At 63.7% G+C, this 7318-nt stretch overlaps 1 protein-coding gene across 1 annotated transcript in view; it reads right to left on the reverse strand.

The window, feature by feature from the left end:
• ABCA2 (ATP-binding cassette, sub-family A (ABC1), member 2) overlaps positions 1-7318 on the reverse strand; it is a 33628-nt gene that overhangs the window by 25985 nt on the left and 325 nt on the right. The window lies entirely within an intron of this gene.

Here is a 7318-nt window from a genome sequence, read left to right on the forward strand (position 1 = left end):
CAAGCCACAGCTCCGCTGCCGGGAAGGTGCCCACTATAGTGCCAGCACCTCCCACCAGGCTCCCACACCAGCCCAATCACTGGCAGTGACCAGGCACCAGAGGCGCTGGAAAGAGAAAGAGAGCTTTAACACAAAGGGGGCTGCCTGGAAGGATGCAGCCAGCAGCAGGTGAACAGGGTCAGACTCTCCTGTCTCCAACAGTGTCACCTCCACACTGGCCTCACCCACAGGCTGCAAATGCTCTGCCAACAAGTCACTGCAGCCCAGCAAATGGCAGTGAGCAGAGGGACCCCCACACCCGCACCCCCGCTGGCACATGGCTGCTGCACTCCTGCCAACTCCATGGTTGGCAGGGCTGCACCCATGGGTGCCCCCCAGTGCTACCCCCCCACCCCCAGAGCTGCTGATTTTGGGGGAGGCAGAGACTGGAGGAAGAAGAGCTGCAGGGGATGGGGACAGCAGATGCCCCAGGAGCAGTGCCAGGGCTGGGGGGATCCCCATCTTTCTGGCACCACCAGTCCCAGGCACAGTCCCTGGTGTCACTGTCCCTGTACAAGGGCGGTGGCAAGGAACACCCTGGCCCTCTCTGCCCACCCCGTGGCTCCTGCCCTGCCACTTGCTGCCTGCACCCGCCCCCCCGCCTGTTTACCAGGCACACAATCAGGCCTCTGTGCCCAGGCGCCTGTCGGACTGTCCCCCCACACCCACGCCAGGCTGTACCAGGCTCCCTTAGGGACTGTCGGGTCCTTGGTGGCAAGAGGAGGGACCTGCTTGTTGTTATTTTTTTTAAAGCAGGTCATTGACCTTTTGGTCATCTCCTTCCACAGAGACATCCCCTGTCCCTGACCCCTCCTGCACTGCCACATGTCACAGTGCTAGGGCAGGCTGTCCCCCCGCCACCAGCACCCACGTTCACATGGCAATGGGCAGACATAGCAGCAGAGCGGGGCTCACCAGCCCGTGCCTCTGGGACTGATCCTGCCCTTTGGCCCCCAGGGCTGCCCCTGCAGGGGTGTCCCAGGCATGGGGTGGGTCCAGGGCTGCCTCGCACCCACAGTGGGGCAGAGGCACCAGCATGCAGCAGGGAGAAGGGGAAAGTACGCTGTCCCAAGAGAGCCTTGGCCCCCTGGCATGGCACCCACCAGGGGCACCCAACACTAGCACAGCCTGGGTACTGTGGGGGACATTTTGGGATTGTGAGATAGCAAGAGGGGGAAAGGTCAGGATCCGGGCAGCTGGGAGGGAAATGCTGGGAGAAGGACAAAGACAAGGAGAGGGGAAGGGCCAGTCCCTGCCAGCAGCTGGCCATGCCCTGCACCGACCAGTGTGGTCTGTCCTGTCCGCTCGCCCATTCCCTTCCTCACTCCTCCCTTGGGAAGGGCTCTCACACGTATGCCTGGGCAGGGGGTGGAGGTGCAGCACCCAGGGTGGGATGCAGGTCCCAGAGGCCCTTGTGCCCAGGTGACAGTGGCTGGGAGGGGTGGGGGCAGGGGCAGCTGCTGGGCAGTGGCAGAGCTTGGCTGCCAGAGGGATCCACCCCATACACATGTGCATACATCCCCCTGGCACATGTTCACCTCGACCTGCCAGAGAGGCGAGCAGGATGAGGCCATGGGTGCTGTTTGGGTTTGCATGAGCGCTGGGTATGTCTGCCTGCCATCCCTGCCACCACCACGGACACTGGGGTACACATGTGCCTGCTGGGAACCCACCTTCAGCCTCACCAGTGTCTGGGTGCAGGGGCAGCAGGATCCTGCCTGACTCCCCCAGCAAGGGAAGCAGAGGCTGGCAGGAGCTGCCAGCAGGGTGCTGGCCCCAAGCAGGCAGCTCCCTGTCAGGGTGATGCTCAGCTCCCCAGAGTACCGGGGCAGCGACTCGATGCCTGCGCCTACCCTCTGCAGCACCGGCAGATGGGAGCAAGGGGCTGTGAGGAGGAGGAGCAGGGTCAGGCGCCACACGGCCTGAGCACAAGGCAGCAGCGCCAGCTGGGGACACGCAGCTCCCACGCTGCCAGGCCGAAAGCACCAACAAGCCCCATGGGACGCAGTGAGAGCAAGCAGTCTGGCCTGGTGCAGCGGTCCCACCGTGCCCACCCTCTGGCCAGCACCAGAGGCAGCTGGGAGACAAGCGGAAGCCAGGGTTAGCACGGCCACAGGCGCTGGGCCATGGACTTTGGCAGGACAACTCCACCGGCATCTCCTGGACACAGCAGCATGCATGCCCCGACGGCTGAGCTGGGCACTCCCTGTGGGGGCAGCCGCGCCAGCTGGAGGCAGCTCTCTACATCCATCACCACCACCCAAAAGTCTGCTCCATCCCTCCTGCCTGCTCCCAGAAATGCCCTGAAGCCCACAGCCACAGCCATCAACTTCAGCCAGCACAGCACATCGACAGCCAGGGGCTGGGAGCCCCTGCCCAGAGACTCCCAAGCTGGCAACCCCAGTGATGCCCCTGCAGCCCAAACGTGTCACATCAGCCCCCCTCTCCCCATGGCCTGGCACCTGTGAGGGGATTTACCGGCCCCAACACAGGTGAAGCAGCACCATGTACAGCCCAGGGCAAGCCGGGCCTCCAAAACCACTGTCCTGCACCCACCAGAGGACAGGGCAGGATCTGCCTGAGCTCCTCCCTGGGGAGGAAGGAGAGCTGCTCCCCATGCCCTGCCAGCCTCTCCTGCAGGTCCCAACACTGCCCACATTGCGGGCAGCAGCAGGCAGCAGGTGCTGGCCTGCAGGAGCCCCAGGGGATAGGGCTCAGCTCCTGGAGAATCAACACCCCAACTTTTCCAACAGTGTTTTAAGGCTGGTGGAAATATCTTTAACTTTTTGATGGCTCCAGACTTCAGTTGTTCTTAAATACCCACTTACTTGCCCACAGCTGGGAAGCATAGGCGGGTGAAGCCCTCACCCATGGGGATGGCCAAGGGTGGGCCCAGGGGCTGCTGACCCCCCACTGAGGCCTGCCTGCCATCACCCCTGCCTCCAGTCACACTTTTGCTCGGAGCAAGTTGTGCCCATCAGCTCTTGACCCACTGCCACCTGCCCGCAGCAAGGGCACGTCCCCAACCCCCTCCCACCCTGTCCTGTGGCCCTGGCATGGCAGCCTGGGGACATGTCTCAGGGAAGCTGGAGGAGGAGGAAATCCCCACTGGGGTTTGCCAGCACCTCTCCTGAGCCTGGTCCCACTGTGCCAGCCCCGGGAGCCCAGGGATAGCAGAGCATGGTTCTCCCCTGTGCCAGCCCCACAGTGCTGTGTCAGCTGGGCACCAGCATGATGGGCCAAGGGGGACACACGATCAGCAGCACCCTGTCCCAGGGGCATGCAGCAGCGCTCCCGCACCAGCAGTGGGATGCGGCCACCCTCCTGCTGGCCCTGCCAACACAAAGTGCCCAGCCTGAGAGCAGGCAGGATTGTGCTGGCAGCCTCCGTGTGGAGGAAGATGCTGGCTGCCCCGCAGCCTCTTCCCGCAGGCAGGGAGTGAGGCAGAGCCCTGCAGGCTCAGCGGCTCACGGCTACCTGCCCTCTGGGCCACCAATCGCTCTGCAGCAAGTGCCCTCACAGCCATCCTGTGAGCAGGGATTCACAGGGACACTGCACTGGCACCACCCTGCCAAGCCTGCACATCCTCCTCCCCACCTCCCCCACACCAGCTGCAAACAGCAAGGGGGCAAAGAGCACCCTGAGCTGCGGCAGTGCCAGCCGATCAATTCCTGCTGCAGGATCCAGCACCAGCCCCCACCCAGCCCCGGCAGCAGGACCTGGCAGCACCTCCACAGGCATGGGGTGCCCTGTCCCCCAGGGATGCTGTGTCCCAGCACAGGTGCTGCTGCAGCAGGGCCCTGCCAGCAGGGCAAGCCCCCCCAGTACCCCATATATTTCAGCCTTTCTTATTTTGGAGGCATCGAGATCCCCCCAGCTCCACTCCCAGCAGCCAGGGAGGAAGGGGCAGACCTGTCAGGACAACTCCTTTGCATGGTGGGAGCTTCCCAGCTCTTGGCCAAGGAGCAGAAGGCACAAACCCTGCACAGGGTGAAGCAGCCACACCGCTGCCCGGCTCTCCCCCACCCCACATGCATCCTCTCCCCACCCCAGGGCTCAGAGCTCCACTGACATGCTGTGACACCGAAGCAGCATCTGGAGCCTCAACTCCTCACCATTCCTCTGAAACATGAACCACCAACACTTGCCCAGGGCCAGACAAAACCTGGCAGCGCACTTCCATCACTGGCACTTCAGAGACAGGAGTTCCAGCTGTGGTCACCTTCCTGCCCCAAACACATGGACACAGAGCCACAGGGAAGGCAAACACCCTGAACTGTGCCTGTGGTAACTTTTGAGAAATCACCTGTTAATTTTACATCCAACATAGGTTTAAACCAGCTACCAAAAGTCATAAGGGAGCCCATCCCTTAAGATACACACAGCTGAGCTCACCCCCCATCCCAGCAGAGCAAAGGTGACATAGACGATGGCACAGCCTGCACCGCCCAGGGCTGCCATCAGCACCCAGGGGACTGACTGCCCATCCTCAGGCACCCACAGCCCTGGCTTCCCTCCACAGAGAGCCACTGATGCTGTTCTAGTCAGACCCCCATCGCCCCAGGGCTCCTGCCTGAATTTCTGCCCTGAGAAGAGTAAAAATCACAGCCAAACCCCAGAGCAGTCCCCAGAACAGCTCAGGCGCACCAGGCAAAGTCCAACACTCCCACAGGCTGGGCATGAGACCTTACAGAGGCACCACAGGACAGTGCCCAGCCATCACCCTCACCAGGCTGCAGGTGAGCTCATCTGGTGACAGAAGAGGGTAACATGTGGCCCTGTGAGTCAGGAACACACCTCTCTTGAAGGCCACCTGGTCACACAGCCTCCCTGTACCCACCACCGCTGCATCCTTAAGCAGACCAGCCAAGCCCTCACCAAGTGCCTGCAGACAAAGACTGTCCCCAAACCACTGCTGCTCCCTGAACAGCCCCTGGTGCCAGGGATGACAGGGACCCCCCCAAGGGCCACCTGCATTCATGGGCAGCGCAGGGGACTGGCCCCAGCTTTCTTGAGTCCCAGCCCAGCACCCTCAGCCAAACATGAGGCATCTGTTCCCCATCCCACCCCACAGCACTGGGGCCACTGCTCTGCATGTTGCCAGGAGGAAAGTGCACCATGGTGAGGCACTTACCCCAGGGCAGCACCCCACGGCACAGGGCTGTGCCAACAGGCAGCTGCTGGCAGGGCAAGGGCAGGGCACACACCACGCTCCCTCTGTGAGGCTGGGAGAAGCCCAGCAACCCCCAACTCCAACCTCACCAGGGTGAAAGCCCAGCAGGGCAGGGGTCTCATGCTTACCCCCCTGCCTGCTCCAATCCTCCCAGCCTCTGCCTGCCACAGCAGGATCAGCCCAGTGAGATACGGAGTTGGTTTCGCTCGGTGAAACATCCAGCTCTGGATGGGGCCAGGGCAGACCTGTACTGGGGGACCCACCCATGGAGAGCAGGGCACAGGCTGGCGAGGCTGGGCTCTGGCACGGGGCCTGACTCTGCCCTGACTGGCCAGTGCCAGCACCTCTGCTCTCGGGCTGCTGGGATAGGGCAGCACTCCCCCAGGAGTGGGCAGGATGACGTCCCCTGTGCAGACAGGGAGCACGAGGTGACTGTGGGACTTGCATGCAGCAGGAGCACAAGGAAGTAGGTGACGTGCACAGGGCACGCACATCCTCAGGGCATGACTGCCCCAGGGGCTGCACCAAATCCATCCATGAGCACCCACGGCACCAGGGGCAACTCTTGCCCCAGCACACGGCTGGTCCTCCACATGCCCCATCCACAGGCAGCGTCACTGGATGGGTGAGGAGGTGCTGGTCCTTCCCTTGCCACCCTGCCTGTAGCAAGCAGGGCACTCCAGTGACAGTCCCCACACTTGCGAGAGACTGGGCCTGGGCTCCTCATCCTCCTCCTTCCTCCTGCACTGCACCCCCTTGCTGCCCACAAGGCTGGAGAGGGTCAGGGAGAAGCAGGTCCCCAAAATATGTGCACACCCCCAGTTTGTAACCCCACCAGCCACAGCAGTCATGTCCAGGTCAGTTGCCAAGGGCTAGCAGATGCCAGGGTGTAGCTGCGCCAGTCAGCTCACCCTTGCAGGCAGGGGTCTGTGGCACACTGGTGCCAGGCAGTCCCTTGCCGTGGCCAAGCAGCTCTACTCGGGGTAAGGAGCAGGGATGACTCAGCCAAAGAGCATCATCCCCCTCACCCATTTTGGGGTCACCAGGGCTGCCCATGCAGTGGGCACCTGCCTGCAACGCAGGCCTTAGCCCAGCCCTGCCCATGCCCATGCCCTCCCCTGCCTGTCCCTGTTCCAGGTGGTCTCTGGTGCTCCAGCCACTGGGTCAGAGGAGGGCCTTGATGCTCGCAGGCTGCTGGCGAGGGAAAGCAGGCAGGATCAGGCCTGCAGAATATTTGGGAGGGGGAAGAGGAGAGAGCACTGCCAGCTCGGGAGCAGCAGTTTGCTACCCTCCCCCACCCTCTAAAAATAACCGGCTCCCTCAGTGCCCAGCACACCCATCCCCCTGCCTGCACCGCTGCCCGGGGTCCCTCTGGGCCGGGGGACCCTCTTGCCCGTCCGACAGGACTTGGCAGGGAAGCCCTGCACAGGGGAAGCCAGGCAGGGGAGGCCAGGGCAGGGCTACGCTGGATTCGTGACCCCAGCCGGGAAGGTGCCATCCTGCCACCTCTGCCACCCCCGGGAGGGGACCAGCCCCCCGGGAACCTCCCGTTCCTCAGTCTCATGCCCAGAAAGTGGGAGCAGCTCCTCTCCAGCCCACAGAGGAGAGGCAGCTCTGACCCACATATGATTTGGAAACCTATTTATAGCCTGCGGATACTGAGGGCTTGGGGAAAGCTCTGCCAGCCTGGAGAGATGGCCCTGGGGACCAGGGATAGGGCTAGCAAGAGCCTGGGGCATTTGGGACAGAGAGCGGGCCGTGGCAGGGAGGGAGATGCTGCGCAGGGCAGTGCGTTGGGTGGGAGACGGAGTCCAACCCACGGCCCTGGGCTCCTCCAGAAGCCACAGGGCCCGGACGGCTCCCACGGACGCAGGGTGGGAGCGGGGCAGGAGAGACCCAACTGTTGCTGCCCCACGAGGGGACCCGCCGGGCTGGGCCCAGGCCGGGGCTGGGGGGACATGCCGGCAGCCGCGCACGGCAGGGCACTCCCGGGCCGCTCCGTGGGCCCGTGCCCGGACGGCGCCCACGCTCCCTGGTCCCCCGCGGGCAGACATCGCTCGGCCCCGGGGCCCCGCCGGCGGGGGGTCGGGGCACCTCGGGGGAGGG

Source organism: Haliaeetus leucocephalus, unplaced genomic scaffold, assembly GCF_000737465.1.
Source record: "Haliaeetus leucocephalus isolate CR32 unplaced genomic scaffold, Haliaeetus_leucocephalus-4.0 Scaffold183, whole genome shotgun sequence".
Classification (NCBI taxonomy): Eukaryota; Metazoa; Chordata; class Aves; order Accipitriformes; family Accipitridae; genus Haliaeetus; species Haliaeetus leucocephalus.